At 39.3% G+C, this 27,128-nt stretch overlaps 1 long non-coding RNA gene across 1 annotated transcript in view; it reads right to left on the reverse strand.

The window, feature by feature from the left end:
* LOC123381235 overlaps nucleotides 1-27,128 on the reverse strand; it is a 296,498-nt gene that overhangs the window by 16,911 nt on the left and 252,459 nt on the right. Inside the window, exon 3 of the long non-coding RNA XR_006588017.1 lies at nucleotides 26,989-27,114. This is a non-coding gene — a long non-coding RNA (uncharacterized LOC123381235). The remainder of the gene's footprint in view (nucleotides 1-26,988; nucleotides 27,115-27,128) is intronic.

Here is a 27,128-nt window from a genome sequence, read left to right on the forward strand (position 1 = left end):
TTCACCTGGCCCTAATTATTTCTTGAAGTCCCTATAGATATTTCAGACTATATTTCCACATAATTGGCTTCCTTTGTAATGCTAATGTATTTCATGCATTTAAGAACATTATTCTCTGGGGCACCTGGGTAGCTCAGTGGGTTAAGCCTCTGACTTTGGCTCAGGTAAAGAGCTCAGGTGGTGATCTTACAGTTTGTGAGTTCGAGCCCCACCACGGGCTCTGTGCTGACAGCTTGGAGCCTGGAGCCTGCTTCAGATTCTGTCTCTCTCTCTCTCTCTCTCTCTCTCTCTCTCTGCCCCTCTCCTGCTTGCACTCTGTCTCTCTCTCTCAAAGATATCTCAACATTTTTTAAAAAATTAAAAAATAAAAGCTTAAAAAAAAAAAGAACATTATTCTGATAAAGAGTCCATAGGCTTCCCCAGACTGCCAAAGGAGCCCATGTCCCAATACAAGGTAAAGAGCCCCAGATGTCATTTTGCTGGAGTTGGAAGGTTTAAGGAGTAGAAGAGGCTTGGTAACTTGACCTTCCCACCATCTGCTGGGACTTCACTCTGGGAAGATGGAACATGATGGCCAACAAGTCAGGGCCATGTCCAGTGAGGAACTGAGGCCTTGTGGGAGGCCGTGCTCACTGGATATCTTGCCGGGCTGCTGTCCAGGCTGCTTCACACTTTCACATGTACCTCAGGAACTGTATCTTCCATCTGTACCACCACTAGTGCTCCTTCTCATGAAGTCTCACATTAGCACTCGGAAAGTTTTGTTTTGTGTTTTGTGGCTACACAGTCACACTAGTCACCCCCACGTCTTTGCCTCTAGCTATCTCGCTAACTTTAGAGGAAGTAGGGTCAGGATGAGCTGTTCTATGTATAGTTATCAAGCCTGATTTCATAGAACATTTAAGTGGCAACAGTGCACCAGACATTATACAACATGGCAGCCAACTTGAGACCTCTCCGTGGCCCTCAATGTGGAGAGTAGTCAAGCCAGGGGTCAGGAGGGAACTGCACTGTTGGAACTAGAGGGTATGCACAGTCATGAGTGATTTTACCCAACCTATCTGGCCTAGGTGGTGTGATCCCACAAGACACTAATACTTACTCACTGTACACCAGCCATGTTATTCTGGATTCTCAATGCTCATGTAACTAGAGTAACTCCAGCTCTTCCCTGTCTATGAAGACATGGCTAACTCTCAAGGGCTTGTGGCCTCAATCAACCCTCATGGAAGGAATCCAACCCCTTTTCAAGATCCTTTTCTCTATCCAGCCCTGATTATCTCCTGAAGTCTCTGGGATGTTTCAAACATTCTTGTGAATCAGTCTAGATTGAATCTTGGTTACCACCCCTGTAGCCTGACACAGGAATCCAGGCCTCTCTTTACTGCTGACCTTGCTGCCCCATGCCACTAGGCTATGGCCACCCCATACTCCTGCTGATCTCTGCTTCCCCTGATTGAGGATCAGTTCTTGGCTACCAGTCTCAATCCTCCAGGCATTTCGCTACCAGCAGCTGGCTGCAAAAGGTGAAGAGCTCCCACTGCTGGAGCGTGCTACGGCAGGGCAGCCTGGGCTCAGAGAGCAACACCTTCTCTTACACAGATAGCCCTTCCCACCTCAGGGTGCACAGAGCTCTCCAGAGTAGCAGAGTAGGTACAGGTTCAAGAAAAACCAAGCTGGGCATACTTAGAACTGTACTTTCTCTTTAGTGAGTCAGATTCACCATACTTGACACGCCTTTCCTTTGGCTGAATCCTCTCTTAGATTTGAAAGATTCCCTCCTGCAATCTGACCTCTGATGCTTTGCTCTGCCCTCCAGACAAACCTGAATATATCAGGACCACGTTCAAGGACCTGATTTAACTTCTATTATTGCAAGCCTCCCCAGCCCCGAAAAAAATCCAAAACACAATTGTCAGGAGAGTGAAGAGGAAAGGATTATTCTAACACCACACCCCAAACCTGTCTATACTTGGTAGAACTAGTCTCCTTCAGATGCTCTTGAGGAAACCAGGAGTGAGTAAGGCAGTGAGAAGACTCCTGCACTGACTTTCTGGACTTCCAATACAATCTTGGCGTTTGGTGAGGTGGAAAGAACTCAGACTTTAGGGTTAGAGTAAGCTCTGCTCCAGTAGCAGCTTTGACACTTAACTGTGAAACTTGAGTAAGATCTCTCGGGGCCTACTTTCTCATATAGAAATGGGAAACGGTCATACTTGCATTTAGGGTTACTTGGAGGATTCATTGGAATACCTAATATACAGTACCTAAGACAATGCATTGCCCATAGTTGGCAATTGATACATCTTAATTCTTATTTTGAATATTACTTTTTTTTTCTACACTTTGGTGTACCAATTGGATGTAAGAAGCATTGATGGGAGGTTTCTGGAATTGCATTAGCAAGCTTATTGATTAGACAAATATTTCTTTGCTATTCACTAAGTCCTGAAAAGAGAAACATAAAAAATATGAAATTGTTTATGTTATGAAATAATAGCATATATTTCTGACTAATCTGCAGAGTCAAAAGTTATACTATTTGATATCAATATATAGTAAAAAGAACAAAGAAGCAGAGAAGAGAAGTTATACTATTTATGTACCTATACATGCCAAAAATATGCCAACATTCTTGCTGTATTCTCTAAAGGTCACATTACAATGAGGATACTGAGATACTCTAGACTCGATCTCTAGAAAATAATGCCATTTTTTTCTTCTTCTTTCACTTTCCTGTGTGTGTCTAAGACTTAGGCTTAATTGTCCACTTCCTACATAAATCCAACTCCAGTTCCAAGACTCATTGGCTTTATTCCAGACATTAAGTACCCTGGCTTAGTTAGAGAGATGTATGTAGCCTGTTCTTCTTTGGGTTCGCACCTGAGACCAACAACATTCCCAGGCCTGTGCACTAAGAGAGAAGCAGCACTGCTAACACACTGAAAGTATCCAGAGACTTGCTTCATTTGTCACTGATGCTTCCCTCCCAGTAATTTCCAAGGCAGCTTTCACTGTGATCTGCTTCACGTGGAAATTCTGAGCAATGCTCTATTTAAATTCAGCAAAAGCCCACTTGTAACAGAACTGGGGAGAGAGGGTGGGCAGCAGGATGACGGAAAGGGGGAATCTCCCTTCTTTGGCTCCACACGATTTGATTCTGTGACCTTCAAAGTCTGAAAAGGAAAATTGAGTTGATTCATAAACAACCAGGGACTAAAATACTTCTGGTTTCCTTTTATTGTACTTCTGGGAACCAGCTGATTATGTTCAAAACTCTGGGTGTTTAAAGCTGATTCAGGAACCATAGTGAGTTTTCTAGGCTGTTTATTTTGACATTTTTGTCTCATTTTTGTCACTCAGTCATAAAGGAATAGAAAATGTTCATCTTGAAAGAAGGAAGCTGATCAGTGATCAAGACTGCCAGGTTAAACACCAGAAACAAACACGAAGGGCTGAGTTCCCACAGATCCCCACCGGGCCCATTTCCAGAACACAGTCTGAAAGACAGAAGGGAGACTGCTCTGCCTCTGGACTTAGTATTTAATCTCAGGTGGCTGACACATGCCTCGTGCTTCAACTGTAAGGATGGTGATACTGAGACACTAAACAAAACCTGGGTCACCCTTAAATAAATAAAGAAGGGAACAAAGAGTTGGTGTGGCCATAATGCCTTGCACTTCTACAGCGTTCGCAGAGTTCGAAGCTGTAAGCATCTTATAAGCACGTTTTGTTTGATTCCTTATCACAACCCAAACAGGATTAGCCCCATTCCTCATAATTTCATGGCTGAAAGCTTCCAGCACTGATGTTCTTTTGAGAAAAAAAAAAGTAGGTAGTCTAAAAATAATTAGGAAGAGACTTTGGACCACCCCTCCCACAGAAGAGAAACGTCCCCCCCTCTGAGCTACAGGTTCAGAAGAGTGCTGCCTACCACCATCCTTCTAAAACATGCTCATGCAAGTATTGGAGAGCAGCTTTTATCCATCTTTCACTCTGATGCTTTACATAAGTCAAAACCTGAAGGATACTCCACAAAATCTACTTTCTTCTCCTTTTCGTGACCTATTAAATTTGGAACCCAACTTAAGGCTACCATGTAAGATGATGGGAATAACACAGCCCCATGCTTATAATTTATCTCATCTTGCAGGAAACTGAAAACTAAACTAGAATAATCAGGGCTTGCCACCTAGATGCTTGCTAGCTATTTCTCTGATTTGGGGCAGGGGGAGTGATTCTGTTTTTAGGTGTTTTATTCTACAGTGTTGCAACATATTTAATTTTTTGGTGTGGTATAAATCTAAGTAAATAATGATAATAGAGGGCAACAAAGGTCTCCAAGAAGCTCTTCCCTGGGAGACAAAAGAGCAGCAATCTAATCTTTCTGTGCTTGCAACTTTAGGTGATACACTGAACCTCTGGATAGTACTCATCAAATAGGGGAATAAAAACATCATCAATTTAAAAACAAGAAATTGGATCAATTTGCTTATAGTGTTTTTGTTTCTTAAGGCTTTCATCAAAGCATTTAACTCTATAACAATCTTGCAGATGAACTCAAACTCAAGCCACAAAAATGTATCTAAAATTGTCTGTAACAGTCAAACATAGGTTTTGCACTGACATTTGGGATAGAAGTGATGCAAATCAGTATTTCTGTCTGGCTCTCATAAACTGTTGCTTATCCTGATCAGTAACCCAAGCACCTGCTAAGGATGCTGAGGCACAAAAGATGAAGGCTTGCTGCTTCCAGACTGATACGAAAAGAGGAATGGTCACTGATCTTAGAGAAGTTTCCATTTCTCAGTGTGTTTTTTAAAAACTCCTTTCCTATTATGTTTCCTAGGTTGCCACAAACTGAACTCCCACATTTTATTTGTAGCTTCTTCATGTCTTAGATTGAAATGCTGAGCGATCTTAGATTTCTAAGTAGCCTCTCAGCTCCCTGAGATAAACATCTGCTCCTTCCTCATCCTCAACTCAGTGCCTCATCTGCACCAGGGACATAAGAAGGGTTGAACTGAATCAACCCGACCTCTTCATTATTCAGCTGACTCTTTAGCTTTTGCTAAATGTTTCTTAGCTCTAGCTGGGAACCAGAACATTAAGGAGATTTTACTAACAACTAAAAATAATACTAAAAGTAGGAAGTCCTAGCCCAGAAGAGATTATGTCTATCTCAAATTAAAAACAGCTGAGAAATATTAATATGTCCATTAGAGTACTGTAAAATGCTCCAATTTTACAATGCTTTCTCTGTTTCCCTCATGAGTCAGGGATCCCACTTGGAGTTCATCTGCAACTTCTAATTTGCATAAGAAAGACTTTCATTGCAAAGCATCAGAGTCACTTTGCAAATTCAAAATATCCACATAAACTGTTCATTTTTATATGTATTTGTAAATATTTTCCCTAAGTCACTTTTAATAACATAATCTCATTCTTAATACAGTTTGACTTGGGAGTTTTTGATGTCCTTCTGGAGTATAAGGTGTAGGAAAATACAGAAAGGTATAATTATCCCTGAAAGTAAGAGAAGTGATGCACATAGAAGATGTACAGCTTGCTCGTTGTCTCCAGGGTGCCCAGGACTCAGGAAACTTCATAGCGACAGTAGGATTCTAGTAGCTGGTTTTTCATCGAACACTTTTTCAATAAGGGGTGCCTGCCAACCTGCCATAACACCTCCCTAAACTTTGACAGGGTCTCCATCACCATTTTGACGCTTCGAGGAAAGCTGGCTTGCTTTTTACAGAATCCGTTCTCAGGGAAATGCTGTGAGAAAGCCATAAGCTCTACATGTAAAACACGAGAGCTCCCTCTACAGCAGGTACCAGCCAGTTGCCCTGTGCTGGGACCCAGATTGAAGGCAAGAAACAAAACAAAACAAAAACAAAACAAAACAAAAACAAAACAAAAACAAAACAAAACAAAGCTCTGTTGGCTTCTCTTCATGAGTACACGGTAGGGTGGGAATGAGAAGGTAGAATTGCTCAGTTTGCCAAGCAGAGGAGAGAAGCAAGGAAAGAGAAGGTATTGTGTAAGAGAATGGAGTGTATGTAAGCAGATTATTGCTCTGCATAAAGCTTTCCTGCAATAACAATGAGCAATTTAGTTCCTTTCAAGTTATACAAATTCTTGGTTCTCTCTCTCTCTTTTTAAGGTGGAAAAGGAACAGCAGAAGGGGTATCATGAGGAGGAGGTGGAGGAGGAGGGAGAAAATTAGAAAACAATACAGCAGCAAGCCCGGCTTCCCAGCACCCCTGCAGAGGCACGTCCCACCACATTCCTCCGGGCGCCATCGACTGACCAGATGAAGAGCTTCAGGGTCATCAAAGGAAGGAGAAATGAGGAGTTGCCTGAATCTGTGTTGATTGGTGCATTGCACAGGATGAAATGTAAAACTCAAAGGGAAAGGGCAAAGCAGATGAGGAATTATATTCCTGAAGAAACCGTGCAGTTTGAGAACTGCGAAATGTCACTGGCAGGTAGCCCATTACTGTTATGAAAATGTGAAGTATGTGCACGGCAGACAAAGGGGACCCACTGTAAACACAGCTCAATAATTCTTTCAAACGACACACACACACACACACACACACACACACACACACACACACACACAGACTGTATTTACCTTTCAGAGACACTGGGTCACCCTGTCTTACACAGAAAGAAGGAAATGTCTCTAACACCTTAAAATCTTGAGTGCATACCACATACCACAAAATTTGAATGTGGCTGATAATGGGCACAGCGGTCATTGAAAGGTAACCAACTCAGCAGAAGCATTCATGTGGGCAATATGTTCCAACAATATCTAAAGGTTAATGTATGTCCTTTTCCCAGAAGTCAGTGTATATTCCTTTACTTAAAAGGTAAATACATTAGAAATCAGACTCTTTTTTTAACCTTCAAATCAAAAATAAAAAGTGGGTGAGAGCTTTCTGCCCACCTCCCACATCTGCTCCCCATCTCTGCAGAGACAACCTGGAGTGCTAAGTGTTTAACAACTTTAATTAGATTTTCCTAGAAAAATAAAATTTGGGCATGGACTAAGACAGGATTCTGGAATATGTTTGAGATGGTGCAATCTTCTTTAGTACTCTTTACTGAGAAAGAGGGAGGACGGGGGAGAAATAAAGTTAACTGAGGATTAAAAAGTTAATGGGTGACTGGTAAATCAGTAAAATCTGGTATATCCATACAATTGAATGCAATTCAGCAATCTAGAAAAGAACAAAATACTAATAATACATTCTATAACATGGATGGACTTCAAAAACACCATGCTAAGAGCAGCTGACCCCCAAACCCACATATTGTATGACTCCATTTGCATAAAATGTCCTACAAAGGTAAACCTATAGAGACCAAAAGTAAAATAGTGTTCTCCTGGGGCCAAGAATGGGGATTAACTATAAATGGGAGTGAGGGATCTTATTGGAGTGATAGGGATGTTCTAAAATTGGATGATGGTAATGATTGCACAACTAAGTTTACTAAAAATCACTGAATTGTATACTTTAACTGGGTGAAATTTATGGCATATAAATTATACCTCAATAAAGTTTTTTTAAGTGAATGGATGATTTGATAGAAGCAGCCACCAATTTGATTTAATAAGATTGTAAGGAAAGAAAATTTTTAAAAATGAAAATATGTAACTGCTCCCTTAAACTCCCTTGGGTAGGTCTATACCTAATGCGACTAATTATAACACTTTGTTTCTTTTTTTCAAGTTTATTTATTTTGAGAGAGAGAGAAAGAGTGGGAGGGCTTGAGAGAGAGAGAGAGAGAGAGAGAGAGAGAGAGAGAGAGAGAGAGAGAGAGAACCCCAAGCAGGCTCCGCACCTGCAGCATGGAGCCTGACGTGGGGCTTGAACTCAAAAACCACAAGATCATGACATGAACCGAAACCAAGAGCTTAACCGACTGAGCCACCCAGGTTCCCCTAATGCTTTGTTTCTTAACTGGAGTATTTCACATACCCCATATTGGAGTTACCTGTGTGTGTGTATGTGTCTCTCTCCTGGACTGTGAGATTTTAGAAGAGAGGACCCCTTTTGTATTTATTTCCTACCATCATCAGTGCCATGCACACAGACGCTTTCACAGGGGAGATAAAGAATATTTTCTGATTTAAAAACTCCCCCCAAAATTTTTTTAAATAAAAAAATAATCTTTAGGAAAAGAAAAAGAGTTTATATGGAACAAGAGAAAAGATGAAGCATCCAGAGGAGTTAGATATTATGTAAATATACATATTTTCTCTAGAAAACCAACTTCCAAGTAAAGGCCTATTAAATAGAGAGAGCATTTTTGGAGAGAATCCAAGTCTTCAAAGGAACAAAGAGAAGAAATCTAGGTATAAATTAAATACCAGAAACAAAAATGTATCTATTAACATATCACAATATTATCTCTGCAGAAGCCTAGGAGCAGAAAGCAATAGTAAGCACTGAGAAGCACTTCTAAGCTGTGGGGTCTGGTACAGGAGGCAGCTGTCAAGTGTGGGGGCTGAAAGTAATGGTCTGGCAACAGACTACAGACTGGTGGAGCAGGCAGCTTTGGTAAACCATGAGAACAGGGCATTGTCAGCAGACACCTGAGTGGGGGGACGCATCTTCAGCTGATCAATATTTACCAACGAATACAATCCTCACACATGGTATTTTATTGCAAAGACAACTCAGCTGAGACATGACTCTTCTGTGGGGTGCCCGGATAGCTCAGTCTGTTATGCATCTGACTCTTGATTTCAGCTCAGGTCATGATCTCACGGTGGTGAGATTGGGCCCCACATTGGGCCTCACGCTGAACATGGAGCCTGCTTAAGACTTTTCTCTCTCTCTGCTCCTCCCCCCAAAACAAATAGATAGACAGATACATAGATAGATAGATAAAATATCTTTTAAAAATACCTCTGGAACCAAAACCACCAGCTAGAATGGTCAACCAAGACCTTCCTCTGGCCATATGATTGGTCTGCTGTCTTGGGCAAAGCTTGTTTAAGACCCTAAGTTTCAGGAGTTACCCCAGGGAACAGAGTCCATCATTTATCCGAGTTGGCAGCAGTGCCTAGGACAAAGGCTCAAATATTGAAATAACCAAGTAAACATCTGTTAGACTTAAGTTTGAAAAGAAAAGAAAGAAAGGAGGGAGGGAGGGAAGAAGAAAGGGAGGATAGACAACAATCCTTAAAAACAGAAAAATAATGATTAAAGGGGTAGAAAAAGAGCATCAATTCAATTTTACAGTTGACTAATTTGTGTGGGTACCCGGAGAAGCTAAGAGATGACAACTATTGTCACTTTTTTAAAAGAATAATTTTGAAGAAATGTTGGACAGTTACTCTAATTCTCTGCAGAGAAACCAAGAAAAGGCACTTAAGTTGCCAAAAGAGGAAACTTCAATTAGCCATAAAGCAATCTTGACAATATGGGTAACTTAGCAGGTTCCTAGGAGAGTCACATACCATTCATCCCTGGAGATGTCTGAGAAGGCAATTCTTATTTTTCTTAGCTGGAGTAAATATAGACCTGTCTGAGGCAAGAAAGAAGCTGAACCAGGAACTACTTCTGCTCCCTTCCTGATCTCTGATTTTACTCGATTTTCTATTGCTTATCTTCCAAATGTGCTTGTAATAACCTGCCCTCTTGCAAGCACCTTCTTGTAAATGAGATGCCTATCTGGGTTCATCCCAGCTAAATAAACTGAATTCAATAAAATCCATCCTGGGTTATGCTCCAGGAGAGTTATTACCCCACGAACATGCTACTGTTGCTACTGTTACCTAATGCTTTAACTTCTCCTTTAGGCTTGAGTTATGCTATGTTGTTGTATATCTAAGATAAGAGGCTGTCTGGAGTCTGTTCAATGTTATCGCATAACACACAGTGACTTTTTTATTGAAGGCACCCTATGAGTAGCTCTGCACTGATGCAGGTTTTATTGAAACTAATTCAGAGACTCTGTGTGTGTGTGTGTGTGTGTGTGTGTGCATGTACACACATGTGCACATGCATATGTATGCACACTCATTCATACATACTTAAGAATACATGTATTTTTTAATGTTTTATTTATTTTTGAGAGAGCACGAGTGAGGGAGGGGCAGAAAGAGTGGGACAGAAGATTTGAAGTGGGCTCTGCACTGACAGCAGCGAGCCCGATGCAGGGCCTGAATTCACTAACTGTGAGATCACGACCTGAGCCAAAGTCAGACACTCAACCAACTAAGCCACCCAGGCACCCCAAGAATATATATGTATTTTCAAAAATAAATGTTGAACTGAAAACAAAGTCATGATGTTACTCTCCACAGTTAGCTGATAATCTGTTCTGCATTAATCTGCCAGACTGGGATGCTCTGTGTTGTATTAATCTAGCTTAAAACTTTAAGTGAAGACACCAGTCACTTAAATAAATGCCAGCACAATGGGAGTTTGCTTGTCTCTCCACCTGACTCTGCCCAACTTCCACTACTTCGGATTCTTGAAGATGCAACAATTTCCAACCACGAGACCCCCAGACTGCTAGGCCTTCAAAAAGTTAAAAATGGGGTATTCTGATAGAGTGTCAATGCTTCAAAAAGCCTAATGGAAAATTTACATTTCCTAAAAAAGTTGCAATGGACAAACAGTCTGCCTTGTTGGATTTTCAATTTTATCAATTCCTAGAATCATCCGGATTATCTCATAATTACCAGAAGCTCTAGCTGACATCATACATGATTTTGATGGATTAATTACTGGGAGAAATTCCTTAAACTTGTAGTTTGATGGGAGAAAAATATTTCAAAGCATGGAATTTAAAAAAGAAAAAAAAACACGTAAATTCCCTGGTAATAGAAAGGTTTGATATGTCTACTATGAAAACAGCATGAAGGAACAGGAGAGCATTGACCCAGGAATCACCATTTTATTAAATAAAAGCATACCCAGACATCTCATAAAATAAAGTCCAACTAAAAAAAGAAACAAAAATACATGTCATACTTCTACTTCCTGCACCATGATTCAGGACCCAAATTCAACATGAACCTGAAAAACTTGACAACCATTTCCTCCTTACTCCATGGGCCCAGACTTCTGAGGCAGCCAGAAAAATATTCTACGTTTCTTTCTCCTGCCCATCTTCTTACGTCTATTCAGAGAACACAACTTCTAGGGAAAAAATTGTGCAATAAGTAGTTGCAAGATTAGTGTTGGCATTTCTGTGCTTCTGACCAGAGGCAAAGAAAGAAAAATTTTCTCTAGCTTTTTGTTATTTGGAAACTATGAATTTTAGAGTACCCCATCAGTTCTGAGTATCAAAGAAACAAATAATGAGTAGGAAAAGATGCCACATCAATAAAGCAACATTGTCATAGAAGAATGTCAGCTGGAAACTGGAAGTTGGACCATTAGCTCTCTGAAAGTTTGCCCTCTAAGCTGTAGATCAAATAAAGGAATGTGACAATCGCATGATACAAGCAGGTTGAAAACAGGAAAATCCACACATTGTATGTGGTATATCCGTGGATTAGAAGATCATTTGGCCATAAAAAGTAATGAAATACTGACACATGCTACAAAATAGATGAGCATTGGAAACATTTATGTCAAGTGAAAGAAACCAGATGCAAAAATTAAACAGTATATGACTCAATTTGTGCGAAATATTCAAAAAAGGTAAATCTATAGTGACAGAAATTAAGTTATGACTACTTGGGGCTAGGAATGGATGGGGATAGGAAGGGGTTGCATATTTCTGGGATAGTGCAAACACTCTATCACTGGATACACATTTAAAATGGGTGAATTTTATGGTATATGTTATACCTCAATAAAGCTGTTAAAATATTGTTAAAATTTTTAAATCATAAGACATGTTCACTGTTTACATGCTCAACACTCAGCATAGTTCTGGCCACATGGTCGGTGCTTAGCACATGTTTACTAAATGAGTGGATGAATAAGTGAATGACGTAATAATCAAAAAGTTAACACACACACACACAAAAACAATTTTGTGACTTACACAAAGACCTGTGCATGCATGTTGAAAAGACTCATTATATTCCAGGTCAAAAAAATTATGAAGCATAAACCTAGATATTCTGGCTTAAAAAATTATTAAAGAAGAATTTCTACAAGAATTCAGAGAACAGGGGCGCCTGGGTGGCGCAGTCGGTTAAGCATCCGACTTCAGCCAGGTCACGATCTCGCGGTCCATGAGTTCGAGCCCCGCATCGGGCTCTGGGCTGATGGCTCGGAGCCTGAAGCCTGTTTCCGATTCTGTGTCTCCCTCTCTCTCTGCCCCTCCCCCGTTCATGCACTGTCTCTCTCTGTCCCAAAAATAAATAAAAAACGCTGAAAAAAATTTTTTTTAATTAAAAAATAAAAAAAAAAAAGAATTCAGAGAACAGAAAAAGATTTACAGAGGGTAGCCTAGTATTTCTTCTATGCAACAGTAAATATCAGAAGAAAGTGGAGGAACACACACACAACTTTAAAGAGAAAAGGGACCTCCAAACATTTTCCTTCCCAACTCACTTGCCTTTCATGTGGGAAAAACATTTTCAAATGTGCAAGGCTTTAACAAATATGTATATCAACTATATACCTATCCTCTTATTTAATATTTTATCAGACAGGATAAGATTAGCGAAGCTACAGTTACTAACAAGCCCCAAACCTCAGTGGCTTAAAACCACATAGGCTATTTGATCACACCTAGTTCCTGTGTGTGTGTGTGTGGGGGGGGGGGGGGGGTGGAATCGGGATTATTTGCTGATTGCTGTTACTCAGTGATCCAGGCAGAGGGTGAAGTTCCATCTTGAACTTTCCAGAGGGAAGGAGAGCTCTGGAGAGCTCCCATTGGCAAGTCCATTCACAACTCACTGGCTAGAACTAGTCACATGGCCTCACCGAACCAAAAAGGGGCTAGGGAATGCAACTCTACTGCGTGTCTGGAAGAACTCTGGAAGTGTGGGTGGAAAGAGGGACATGGACTGGTTAGGAATATCAGAACTGGAAGAACAACATCAAGGCAAAGTACCTTACAACCAAACCCTGTTCCACCCAACAGATGAAGGAACCCAGGACCTGCATTTCCTGACTGCCAACCTAACAACAGAAAGCAGCCCAAGTAAGCTGATTCCTCCTCCAGATGGAACAAGAGTCCCACAGTAACACTAAGTGAGCCTAACAGCTCAAACAAGTGAATATCAAATGGGAGCCCTGCTAACAATAAGCAGTCAAGTGTCTGGCTCCTTCCACACCATACCTCAGACTCCCTTCTACAAAGAGGCACTGGGCAGCTGAGCAGCCAGCTAGGACCTCCCACCACAACAAGTGCCCAGCAGGAAGCCTCCTTATCCCATAGACCAGAGATTCCCTTCCCCCACCTTGAGACACCCAGCAACTCAGCCTTTGGAAGCACCCTCTGTCCCTTTAGGCAGAAAGTACTAGCAGGTACCTGTGGGAGCTCTGGAAATCAAATTGTCATTGGAAAATAGTTCACAAAATAGGTCAGGACCTTCATGCTAAACCTAAATAGGGTGGCTGCCCCAAATAAAAAATTTAAATAGGATCCAGAATCTCCTAAGATAATAGCCAAAATATCCAGGATGAAATAAAATCCTCAGTCACACCAAGAGCCAGGGAAACCACAAACTGAATGAATATAAAGACAACTGATGTTACTTAGGCTTCAGAGATTAGATTGAGGACCTCTTTAGTGGGGGTGGCATTATTTTGCCTGCCATGGTTCTAATTCATGTGTAGGCAAAGAAATGAAATATGAGTTAAAAAATCACAGAAATATTATAGAAAGTCTAGCAGTAGATTAAAACAGACATCGGGGGGCAAAAAAACAGACAAAGGATTTTGAACCAGTGGGGAAATGATTACTTATTCAACACTTATCATTATTATTATTATTGTAATCAACTGGATTACAATTGGAAACTAATTAAATTGGATACCAACCTCACATACTACAATAAAATTAATTCCAGATGGATCAAAGATTTAAATCTAAAAAAAAAAAACCATAAAAGAGTAATATAAACTATGGAGAAAGTTTTTATATTTCTAAGTGAGGAAACCATAATATGCAACCACATAAAAATTTTAAAATCTGCATAGTAACACCATACCATAAACAAAATCAAAACACAAACCATGAGCTATGTTTTTTTTAATTGCAACTCATTTCATTGCATAAGGTTAATTTTGTTAACATATAAAGAGCACCCAAAAAATCAATTTTAAAAAACTACCCATCCCACAATTGGCAAAAGTAATATATAGTCCACAGAAAAGATATTCAATAAAATCTCTCTTAAAAACATAAAAGCAGAAAAAATAAAAACTACCCTAAGATACCATTTTTTACCTAGTAGTAATAGTGATAAATCTGATGACACACTTTATTAACCAGGGTATAAGTCTGTAGCACTGGAGTAGATGTTAACTGATAAAACCTACATAGAGAGAAATTTGCAGCATCTGCCAAAACTAAAAATGCACATACATTTTGATAAAACAATTTTGTTTCTAAAATTTTGTTGCAAAATACATATGGGTAAAACAGAATATGTATAGAAATATGCATTCAACATTTTTAGGTATAGCAAAATGTTGGATATAAAATGTTCACTAATAGGTCTCTGGTTAATTACAGTAATTCAAATATTGAGATGTTCTGAAATACTCTTCAGTCATGAAAAAAAAAGAAGTAACTTCTATGTACTGTTTTGGATGAATCAACAGGATAAATTTTAACTTAAAAAATGTTGAACAGCAGGGCACCTGAGTGGCTCAGTTGGTTGAGCATCCGACTTCAGCTCAGGTCATGATCTAGCAATGCATGAGTTGGAGCCTCCCCCCCAGGTCAGGCTCTGTGCTGATAGCTCAGAGCCTGGAGCCTGCTTCAGATTCTGTGTCTCCCTCTCTCTCTGCCACTCCCCAACTTGTGCTCTGTCTCTCTCATCTCTCTCTCTCTCTCTCTCTCAAAAGTAAATAGAAAAATTTTTTTAAATGTAGAATAGCATATAGGTCTGCTGATAATTGTGTTAATTAATAGATCAGTTTACAAGGCCAAGTAGGAATAATTTTTAAATTGCATGATTCTCTTTTTTCCTTGAATCATCAAAAGTTGATTATAAATATATCTGATACAAAATGTTATTGTTATAAATCATCTTTTAGGCATGATAATAGAATATCAAGTGTAAGCCAGCAGAATTTGTGTGGGTAGCTCGCCCTTTTCTTTCCACCTTTCCCCAGCAAATATTCTGGGAAATTAGGCACTTTCTTTTCCCTGGATTAAGTATGCTTCACTGTGACATCATTCCCTCTTCCTTCACCCAATTATCCCAACTTGACCGTAACTCAAACTACATTCTTTTCCCATTGGAATTTAAAGTTTCAAGAAAATGATATTTCAACCACACAAAAAGAGCCTTCAATTTAACAGTTAACTTTTGGGGTGCCTGGGTGGCTCAGTTAGTTAAGCGTCCGATTTAGGCTCAGGTCATGATCTCATGGTTCATGAGTTTGAGCCCCATGTCAGTCTCTGTGCTGACAGCTCAGAGCCAGAGCCTGCTTCAGATTCTGTGTCTCCCTCTCTCTCTGCCCCTCCCCTGCTCACACTCTGTATCCCTCACACACAAAAATAAATAAAGATTAATGAAAAAAATTTTAAAGGTTGATTTTCATAAATCCCTGTTACTGCACAAATCACTTGATAATGGTTATATAGTTATCCTACCTGCCTTAGTTTTCAGAAATGCTATATCGTAGGGATACCTGGAAAGAGAGACTTCCTGCAGTTTATGGGCACATTTGTTTTCATAACCTATCTTCCAGAATGACTGTTGACTCCTTGGTATCTATTCTTTTACTTTGCTTATTAAATATCTTGCATTAGAATGTGCAAAGTAATATAGGTACATTCTGCCTTTCACCCTTGGTCTGGTTCACTCTCAAATCTTTGTCTACCAGGAAATGTGATTGTTAAAATGGAAGTCCTGGAACACAGATAAGGAATGACACTCTTCCTGCAGATGTAGACTTTATATCAGAGCAACCTATACATTTTGTAATTTGGCTTTATTTTCCATAACATTCACAGCGGACACCAGGCTTTGAGACTGTTGAGTAAGTGACCCCTATTATCTATCACTGGGAGTAGAAGTCCAAACACTGCTACGCCTTGGTATCAGTGTTGTCAAGGAAAACCCCGTGCAAGCAAGCACTGGATGGAACACAAAGCATAGAGAAGACACAAAGCAAGATCAGCTTCAGTAGTGGGTGTTGGTCCCCTAGGGTAAGACAGTCCCTCCAAGCAGCCAATACAGGCAATTAACCTGCACACACTCCTCTTGTGCCTCAGAATAAGAGACCCCAGACCCTCCGTGCAGGAGACAGGGATAGTATAGTAGTGGTGCCATTTGACAGACCCTTAAACAGAATTAAGGACTATACATTGAACCTGAAATAAAGAAAGATCCCCCACAGAAAGCATCAAGCCCAGCACAGGTGTGGTGGTATGAGGCTGCTTTTTCCAAGAGTGACCCTATGCCTGGTGATGGCTTTCTCCTTCTCTGGAAATGGCCTCATACACAAACCATGTCTGTTTATAAGATTCTGCTCTTTTAGCCACAGGTGTGGGCTGATGGCTGACCTAATCTGGACTAATCAGCCCTTACTCCCAAATTTTTGTCCCAGAGGAAAGGGACGTGAGAGGTACTCTCTATCTCTCTGGGGTGGGAAACACAGAATGTGAAACCCAGGAGCTGTTGACTGCCATGGATTCTGCTATGTGGAGAAAACTTATATGCATAGGCAAGAATTAAGGCAACAAGGTAGAGCCAAGCAGAAATGAGACATACAAGAGAGTCCTAGTGGCCTTGAAGTCTTAATTCCATTGGACCTTGGGCTTCACTGCCTCTTTGTCTTCCCCATCATCATGTGAAGAATTCCAAAAAATTTCCTCTGAACTATAGATTTTGCCTAAGCTAATAGGTGGGGTTGGGTTTCTCTGGTTCCAACCAAATCGGCTCTGACTAATGCACATTGCCTACATGAATATATTCACCTGCCCCAACCTAACTTGAGTTCTGGATATGAATACGTGGCTTTACCACTTACAAGCTGTGTAATCTCGGGTAGTTATTTAACTTCTTTTGAGTCAATTTACTCATATGTGTTATAAAGGTTATAATAGAATCCACCTCAAAGGACTCTTACAAGGTTCCAGTGAATAAATAAATGAAAATTGCTTATAACCACGCCTGAAACATGCTAAGTGTTCAAAAATCAACTATTATCATTACCACATATCACTATACTTATATATGTCATATGCAAAATATAATATAATCTAGTGATATGTTTAGAACAATAATGAAAACAAACTCTTTTGTCTGTTCATCATATGCCAGACATAGTGCTAATTTAATCATCCCATTTAACACACAAAATCTATGAGATAGGAAGTATTATTCACTCCACATTACTGACAAGAAATTACATAATCTGCCCAAAGTCAGACAGCTAGATATTGGCAAGATTAGTAATTGTGGAGACATGCCTTTTTTAGTTCAAAACTTACACTTTTTTTCACTTTTTTTGGAGTGTGTATATGAGGATGTATAATATATGTAAAGAAAAATGTACAAAACCTAGATGTTCTGCTAAATGGGTTTTCATAAAGCGCACGTTGTGTGCCACCAGCCAGGCAAAGAAACAGAACATTGTCAGCATGCCAAGTGGCCCCACGAAGGCTTCTCTCAAACTCTCTCTTACCCTCTTCTCCAAAGGCAGGCTGTGCTTATAGTGGCTTGTATTGTGTCAAGGTAGGTAAGCTAGAACTATATTTCCCAGAGTTCAAGGTTTGGGTTTGGTCATAAGAGAAATTTGCTGAAGATTTGGAAGGTAGGAATAAAGTAGCAGTCATTCCACTCTGAAAGTCCCTGGAGAGCACCAGGCACTGTTCAACACTGACACTGATGTGCTCACTTCCCTCATTGGGGAGCAACCAGGCCTATGGGCCCTTCAGGCCCACCAACCTCCCCTTCAGCTCCTCCCAGTGCTAAGCCAGGTGTATGCTTCATGGCTGAGAGAAAAACATAGGTATGTTTGTCCTCATGAGCCCCAGGTTGTCCTTTATGGTTTCAGTGTGTCTATACATAGTCCAGGCTGTCCTTATTCTCATGGGGCTTTCCCTCTCAGCTGCAGCTCCTAGACTCCCAGCCTCCTAGGCCCACCCCCAAAGGCAGGGGAAATATCCTTCCACTGACTCGTCAAATCCTGACAATTGCATAAAATCTGGTCCCTATATTAAATCCCTTAGTCCATAGCACTCTTAGTTTTGGTCCCTTGTGGATCCTAACTGGGATAACTCTCCTTATATCTCTAGCACTATAGTTCACTTGGCCTGTTTTGAACTTTATGTAAGTGGAATCACACAGTATGGATTCTTTTGTATCTGGCTTTTTAAATTTTTTTAAAAAGTTTATTTTATTATTGAGAGACAGAGAGAGAGCATGAGCTGGGCAGAGAGAGGAGGAGACACAGAATCCAAAGGAGGCTCCAGGCTCCGAGCTGTCAGCACACAGCCCGACCCGGGGCTCGAACCCACAAACCACGAGATCATGACCCGAGCCGAAGTCGGACGCCCAAAAGACTGAGCTACCCAGGCACCCCAGTATCTGGCTTTTTAAAGTTCAATGGTATGTCTGTGGGATTGATCCGTGTTGTAGCATGTCACTGTAGCGTGTTCCTTTTCAATGCCATTCCATGTGTTATATGAATGTATCACAGATAATTTATCCATCTTAGTGCTAATTGTTGGTTGGGATGTTTCTACTTTGGGTTTGCTGCGAATAATGCTACTATGGCAAAATTTTCAGTCGAGTCTATATAACTAGAAGTGAAATTACTGGGCCATAGGGTATTCATTTTTTAACTTTAATAGAAAATATTAAACTATTTCCTAAAGTGTTTGCACCAATCTACACTCCTGCCTGAAACCTTTTATTTCTGTTTTAATTTCTCAGTTTGTACAATTATACATATCCTCATCTTCCCTTTTGTCATACCCTTCCCCCCCACCAGCATTTCCTTTTTTAATGTTCTCTAGTTTTATCCAAGACAAGACTTAGCCTTGGGTACTTCTTGCTGAAGTTTTAATGTCTTTCAATAAAATCAGACATTAAAAAAAATACATTACCAATACTGTATGCATTGCAAATATCCTACTCAGTGGCTTGCTTTTATACTCTTTCAGCAGAGTCTCAGATGAACAGAACTTCCTCATTCTGAAGTCATTCAATTAATCAATCTTTCCCTCTGGTTAGGACTTTTTAAATTGTTTAATAATCTTTCTCTACCCCTGAAAACATTAAGAGATTGTCCTATATTGGCTGCTGGAAGCTTTGTTGTTTTGCCTTTTACATACAGATTTATAAGTTTCAAATTAATTTGCACTTGATTTCATTTCATTTTCATTCTCAGTATGAGACAGGGGTTCAATTTCATTTATTCCAAATGGTTATCAAATTGATCTAGCACCATTCATTGAAGAGAACATCTTTCTCAAAAATAAAGTCATAAATGAATATCTGTTCCTGGTTCCCTGTTCCATTTATTTATCTCCCTTGGCACCGTTACCACATTGTATATATTATTCTAGCTATATATGTAGTGTGTCTTGATATCTAGTACAGCAAGTTCTCCTACTTTGTTCATCTTCTTCAAGAGCAACTTGGCTATCCTTGGTCTTTTGTTTTTCCTACTAAATTTGAAAAACAGTTTATCAATTTTCACTAATAAAAATCTGTAAGGATTTTTGACTGAGATTGAATCTATAGATGAACTAGGGAAAAAAACTTACATCTTTAAAATAGTGAGTCTTTTTATACATTCTTTAAGCTATCTCAATTATTGTCTATAATTTTCTGTGTGGATCTCTTAGACATCAGTTCACCAGTAGGCAAAAGTCTGAGGAGAATTGGAGTATTTTCCTATTCTCAAAGTGTCCCTCCCAAGATATTTACCAATTATAAGAGGAAAAACAGGAATTGTATAGTGCAGAAACTTGGCAGACACTCCCATAACCAAGTGATCAAGGTTAACACCAACAGCAATAAAAAATATCAACAGCCTGATATAATGTAGCAAAAAGGACGATATTACATTTGTGATTTTCTTGCCAAAAATGCATAATCTCGGGGCACTAGGGTGGCTCATTTGGTTAAGCGACCGACTTCAGCTCAGGTCATGATCTCGCAGTCCATGAGTTTGAGCCCCGTGTCAGGCTCTGTGCTAAGGGCTTGGAGCCTGGAGCCTGCTTTAGATTCTGTGTCTCCCCCTCCTCCCTCCCTCTCTCTCTCTCTCTCTCTCTCAAAAATAAACATTAAAAAAATTTGATGCATAATCTCAATCTAGTCATGAGGAAATATCAGACACACTAAATTAAAAGACATTCTACAAAATAACTGACTACAACTCATCAAAAGTGTCAAGCTCCTAAGGAAAGACTGAAGAACTGCCACAGATTGGATGACACTAAGGAGACACAGCAATTAAATGCAATATGGGATCCTAGGTGATCCTGGAATTGAAAAAGAACATTAGGGGTAAAACTGGTGAAATTTGAATGAGGACTATAGCTTAGTTAACAGTATTGTCCAATGTTAATTTACTTGTTTTAATCATTGTACTATGGTTATGCAAGTTTGGGAAAGGATGAATCAAAAGTATATGCGAACTTTCTGTACTATTTTTGTAACTATTATGTAAGTCTAAAATCATTTCAAAACTTAAAGAGAAAATAAAGCTATATGATCCATGAAATAAACAGAGTCTTCTTTATTCTTTTTATATTTTCTGAAAAATTTGTGTAAGATTAATATTATCCTTTAATATTTGGTAGAATTTTATCAACAAAGCCATCTAGATTAAAGTTTTCTTTGTGGGATAGCTTTAAATTATGAACTGAATTTAATTTATAATCATAGGACAACTAAGATTATCTAATTTCTCTCAGGACTATTTTTAATTTATCTACGAACTTACCCATTTATCCATTTCACTTAATTTTCAAATTTGTTCACAAAGATTTGTAATATCTTCTTATTTTTTTACTGGCTATAGGATCTGTAATGATGTCATATTTTTCATTTCTGATATTGGCTATTTTTCCTTCTCTCTTCTTTCTTATCATTCATGCCATTGTTTTGCTAACTTTGTTAGTTTCAAATAGAGAAATTTTAACTTTTTAGGAACCTTTTATTTTATGTTTGTTTTCTCTTTTACTTGTTTTCTTATATTATTTCATTCTTTCTACCTTTTTGATTTTATTCTTTTACTAACTTCTAGAAATAGATGCTTATCCATTGGTTTCAGCCCTTCTTATTTTCTAATGTATTCATTAAAGGCTATAATTTCACTCTAAGTGAATCCTGCCTGCAATTTTCCATATTTGATGTCATGTTTTCATTACATGTTTTAAAAGTGCTTTACTGTCTCACAAACTTATTGTGTTCACTTGTGTGGCATATTCTTCACCTTTCCCTTTTCTGAAAATATTTTCTTAATTACTGGAATATATAATGTAAAAGAATTCTACTAGGCATACTAAGGACACAAAAAGATTTCTGCCTTCAAGAATTTCACTGAAGAGGTGAGATGTATAAACATGAACATAAAATCATGAGTACACATAAAGTATGGTAAATGACACATGAATGGTACAGACAATAAAAAGAAAAACTGTGTTTGGAGAGAATTTCATGAGGAATGTGGATTTTAGCTGAATTTGTACTTATGGGAAAGATTTAGGTAGAGGAGAAAGGATATGAGGGACTGGGATAAGCAAAGACTTAGTGGGTAGATAGTTCAAGGGGATAACTGGGAAAACAGTGTAAGCCACTTTGATTTACTGAAGAATTTGTGTGATGAAATAAAAGAATTAAAGGCGAAAAAACTTGGTTCATCTTACATATCATTTTGAATATTGGGGTAATGAATTTGATATTATTATCTTATAGAGAAGAGAGAACCATTTAAAAATTTTTAGATTGGCATTTGAAGTAAAGAATATTGTAGGAATATATATCAGTAGCCTTGAGCTGGGTAAATTGAAGGAAAAAGAAACTAAAAACAGGAAACCAGGAATGTGTATGAAAGTCTTTATTGGGGTGATAACAGTGGGAATTAAAAGGTCTATATGAGAACTTATATGTTATTGATATGTTATTGTTATTGGGGATATGTTATTGACTCCCACTGAGACTTTGGCTCTAGTGAATAAGGACAGAAGTATTTATTTCTCTTATCACAAAGAAACTATACATTTTATTTCAGGCTGAGAAGGGAATTAGAAGTAACAATATAGGTAGCTTATAGCGTTTGTTTAAATGTTTTTTCTCATTTTTTCTTTTTTTGAAGAAAGTACTTCCTGGTATTTTGGATGTTATTTCGGCTGTTTCAGCACGTGTGTGAGGAATGGTTGCAAATTTCACTTTGTCAATTACATTAGCCAAAAGATAGTGTATTGCATTTCAACCTGATGCCTTCCACATTTGTATAGATCCCAAACCCCATAGTTTAGCAGTGAGGCAAAAATATGCCACATCTGCATGATCCTAAAGGTCATTCCCTTGAAATGTATCATACTAAATGGAATTTTATTTCTTGCCAAAAACTTTGTGGGCGTCTGTCACAACATTTATCTTTCTTCCATCAACAGCAGCAACAGAAGCAGCATCATAATATTTTATGTTCAACCTTGGATGACATCAGAGACTCTCCAGTATGTTTCTATGGGTTTTCACCATATTCCTGGAACTTGAGGCCCACTGTTCCCACATTCCCCATCTCCTCATAATTACAGATCAAGATTTACTTTCTTTTGTAAACTTTGCCCAGTTAACCCTGCCCACTAGCAAAATCACTGACTTACCTTTCTCCACAATAAAAGTTTATATATGCAAATGTCTACTTCCCTTGCTTTGGTTTTTGTCTTTTCTAATAGGTTACAAACTCTTTATGAGCTGTGAATGTTCAAAAAAATGTCTTGCAACTGACCAACCGCTATTCACTGATGATTTGTTAATTTCATAGGCCTGCATATGAATTTCTGTTATTCTTCATAACTTTATCCTTTCTCCCAGACCCACAGTTTCATAGACTCATGTTATCAGATCACCTCCTGGCATTGTGAAAACACTGGAAAACACTGACAATGCTGAGAAAATGAGAAGACATTTGTCTTCTCCATTGTTATGCTATAGTCCTCAAAGCTGCCTGAAAAAAACCACAATGTTTTTACTGTCAATCATGAAAGTGCTGGTGTTTATGCTGAGAGAACTTGTTTTGGGAAGGAACACACCTTCCCCACTCCTGGTTTCTCTGAAGGATTTTTCCTAAGCACTTATAGCTTCCTGGCCCACCCCTTACTTTTCACCATGGAGATAGAGGGAGTTACCTGACTTGATAAGTCTGGGAGAGGAATTGGATGTTTCCAACTCAGCATCTTCTTATCATCGTCTTCCTCTTGGGAGCCAGCCAGGCTCCTCTTTGCCAGGAGTTCTACAGGGTAAGACCTGTAGAGGGCAGCCTTCAGAGGAGCAGTGTTGCCTGAGGCTGGTAGGTCTGCCTCTTTCCAGTGTTATTAGTATTAAGCTGTCCATGTCCACTTCTGATACACACTTAAACTTCTAACAGCTGGACTCTTAATTTCCATCTGAATTACTCTTTTTTTAAAAAAATATTTATCTATTTTTCTGAGAGACAGGGACAGAGCATAAGTGGGGGAGGGGCAGAGAAAGAGGGAGACACAGAATCCGAAGCAGGTTCCAGGCTCTGAGCTGTCAGCACAGAGTCCAACGCGGGGCTCGAATTCACAAACCACGAGGTCATGACCTGAGCTGCAGCTGAACACTTAACCAACTGAGCCACCGAAGCACCCCTGACTTACTCTTTGTTTTATGCCATAAAATCAGTCGTGAAAGGAGTGGGTTTATTGGGTCCCCCTCTAACACTAACAGTATTACCAGACATTTGGCTGGCATTGGCAGAAGTTAGTAAAATCCCAAGGCAATAATGACCTCTATGAACGTGAGCATGGCAGACATTCCCTGAAAGCCTGTGTGAGAGTTAGCACTCACAATGGCCATTGTGGTCCCCTACACTTCTGTCTGGGATAAACTACCAAGTTTCTCTCATCCCACTGTCTTGTGACCTAAAGCCACAAACTAATCTCAAGGAACACATGGCATCCTACAGTGATCAACCAATATCCTTTCTTTATCAGGACAGAGCCATTTCCCATCCTGCCTGATTCTATAAGCCATTATTGAATGACAGTTCTGCACATATTGTGATCCTACCATGATTCTTATCTCCTACTCTGCAAAAGCACTAAGGATAGTCTAATATATGCCCATTACGTTGAATTTTTTGTAGCCTCCTTTTAAGTAGCCCATAGCAAGTGGGATTATTGCAGTGGAGTGGAGTGCTTTTTAAACTTCAAAGGAAAGAAGTCCTCTATTCCAGTCTATAAGTGCATACTTTAGAATTGTTCTAGGTATTGGCAATGTCCTACCAATCTAAAGATCAGGAATCTAAAGATTGTTTTCTAATAAAACAGCTCAATTTCAAATGAGAGTGTGGCCAAAATCAATCTCAGAATTCATCTCTGTAGCTTCAGTGCTCTACTTCTAAATGACACAGAGAGCCTCAAAGACAAGTGGTAAAAATAGACACAAGTGAAACCTCCTTTCACTGGTTCTTTCCTCCTACCTCCCACCCATACTCACCTAGTTTCCAGGCCTTTCTCTCTTCTATGCTCAGATATGGCTGATGTATATGGAAATAGAATCTCCCAACTTTCCCTCTCTGAGACCAACTGGCCTTATTATACAATCTTAGCTCTTGTTCCAAGAAAACTAAGATCAATCTCAAAAAGCGGTCTTCTGAACTTGGCAGACACTTGTGTGGGAAAGTCTTTAAACAAAAACAAATTTGTTGACTTACTGGGACAAGAAACTCAGAGAACAGATAAAATGTTCCATGAGCCAACTCTGCCCTCAGCTTCAGCATTCACACTTTTCTCAGCCAACAGTCCTTGTTCCACTATAGCTGAAGCCAACTCATCAGCTTGTCATTAGGTCAAATGCCTTTACCAAAGGGCCAAAAGAACACCAATGCATTCATGGAGAGAATCCCTAACTTCAGAAATCTTGGGCTTTGGTGCATGATGAAGGAAACATCTGATCAACAAAAGAAGGGAAGAAAGGTATTAACAGCAATTACACTGAAATGACTTTTATACCTCCAGTCCATGTCAACCAATTAACTTCTTCTGGCTACACCCTTATCTTCTCCAAGGGTACATAGAGAGGGGTCCTTCTGTCTTTGTTACAGTGGGTGACAACATGACAAAACTGACTTCCGCTTCAAAACAGAAATATAAATAAAGATTAGGGTTCCCCAAGGAAGGAAGTTGCTTTTCCTTTCCCAAGCAACAGGCAAAGGAGGCAAGGAGATGAGGGTTCTGGGGAATATCAAAATAGGGGCAGCTCCTTAAACAAGCGAAAACAATATTGTTAAGGGATAGTCTTGAGCCAGGAACAGAGATACTGTTAAGAAAACTGGTCTTATGAAGGACCAAGGCAGCCAGAAAGCAAAGTGAATCTTTTTATATTCAGTGAAAAACACTAGAGGCTCATGCCGACCCAGTGGATTGATATATCATTCAAAAGGTAACCTAGCCCTCTAGGATTTGTGCCTGTGCCCAACTTTTTCTTCCTCTGTGGTTCCTCAGAGAACAGGTGCTTAAAACTTGCACATGTGAGCAGAACAAAAGATGCAAGAATGTCAAATAACTCCCAAGCACAGTGTTGCATATTTTTAGAGCTGTATGTTTTATTGGTTGTTTTTCTCAAGAGTTAATAAGAGTAGAACTAACAGAACTGCCAGAGATGCTCAGCCTTGCTTGCTTACTACAATACCCTCTGAGCAAGGCAATCCTTGTCTTCCTCAGAAGTCCCAGTCTTTATTGAGAAAAATCAATCATAAGAATGAATATCAAGGAGCGCCTATATGACTCAATTGGTTAAGCATCCAACCCTTGATTTTGGCTCAGGTCATGATTTCATGGTTTGTGAGATCAAGCCCCGTATCAGGATCTGTGCTGACAGCACAGGGCCTCCTTGGGATTCTCTCTCCCTCTCTCTCTGTCCATCACTCCCCACTTCTCTCTCTCTCTCTCTCTCTCTCTCAGAATAAATAAACTTTAAAAAATTAATATCAAGTCCAGTTACACTGCACTCAAGCAAAGACCTTTATTTCCAGGGGCTCAAAGTGCTTCCCAAACATCAATCCTGTGGTCTACAATTTTGATCAATATGTAGCTAATAGGTTAAATTTATCTTCTAAATACCAACATCTACATTGAAATCAAGAATGGATCCAACCAACACTGACATGGAAGTCAGTGTCCTACCAATGTAACCCAGGGCCATCATATCAGTGCTACTAAAAATGTTATTAACTAATTAGATGAACACCATTAATGCAAGTTGTGATGTAATGTTATTGATAGTGTTGCTGTCCTATTGATTCATGCCATTACTCTGAGCCTGGACCCAGAGCTATTATCCACTCGCACCCCCGAGCATAAGCAGGACCCACAAGGCTGATAGTATTTTCCCACATTCTCAGATAATAACAATACTCTTTGTTTTCTGTGAATAAACTAGTCTTTTCAAAGGGAAACTCATATATTATAACTAATTCCCTGATTTCTTTTCACAAAATACAGAAGCAAATGCATTTGGTAGAGCTTGCAGCCTAGAACTCACATTTTCCTTGCAATGGCATGCTCTAGCTCATTGACCATGATAAATTGTTAACTGTGAAATAATTTCTACAGTATTTTATAGAATTTAAAGAAAACAATTATATTCTTTCAGAAACTTACCACAAATTAAGCAAGGCCAAATTTACCAAAATTCCTCAATTGTAATCTCCACAAAATCTCGATGCTGGAAAGAAACTTGAAAGTTCATCCATTTTCAAGGCTTCAGAAAAGACAAGACCAAAAGAACTGGGGGAAAAAGA

The sequence above is a fragment of the Felis catus genome, chromosome D3 (genome assembly GCF_018350175.1).
Source record: "Felis catus isolate Fca126 chromosome D3, F.catus_Fca126_mat1.0, whole genome shotgun sequence".
In the NCBI taxonomy this organism is placed as follows: Eukaryota; Metazoa; Chordata; class Mammalia; order Carnivora; family Felidae; genus Felis; species Felis catus.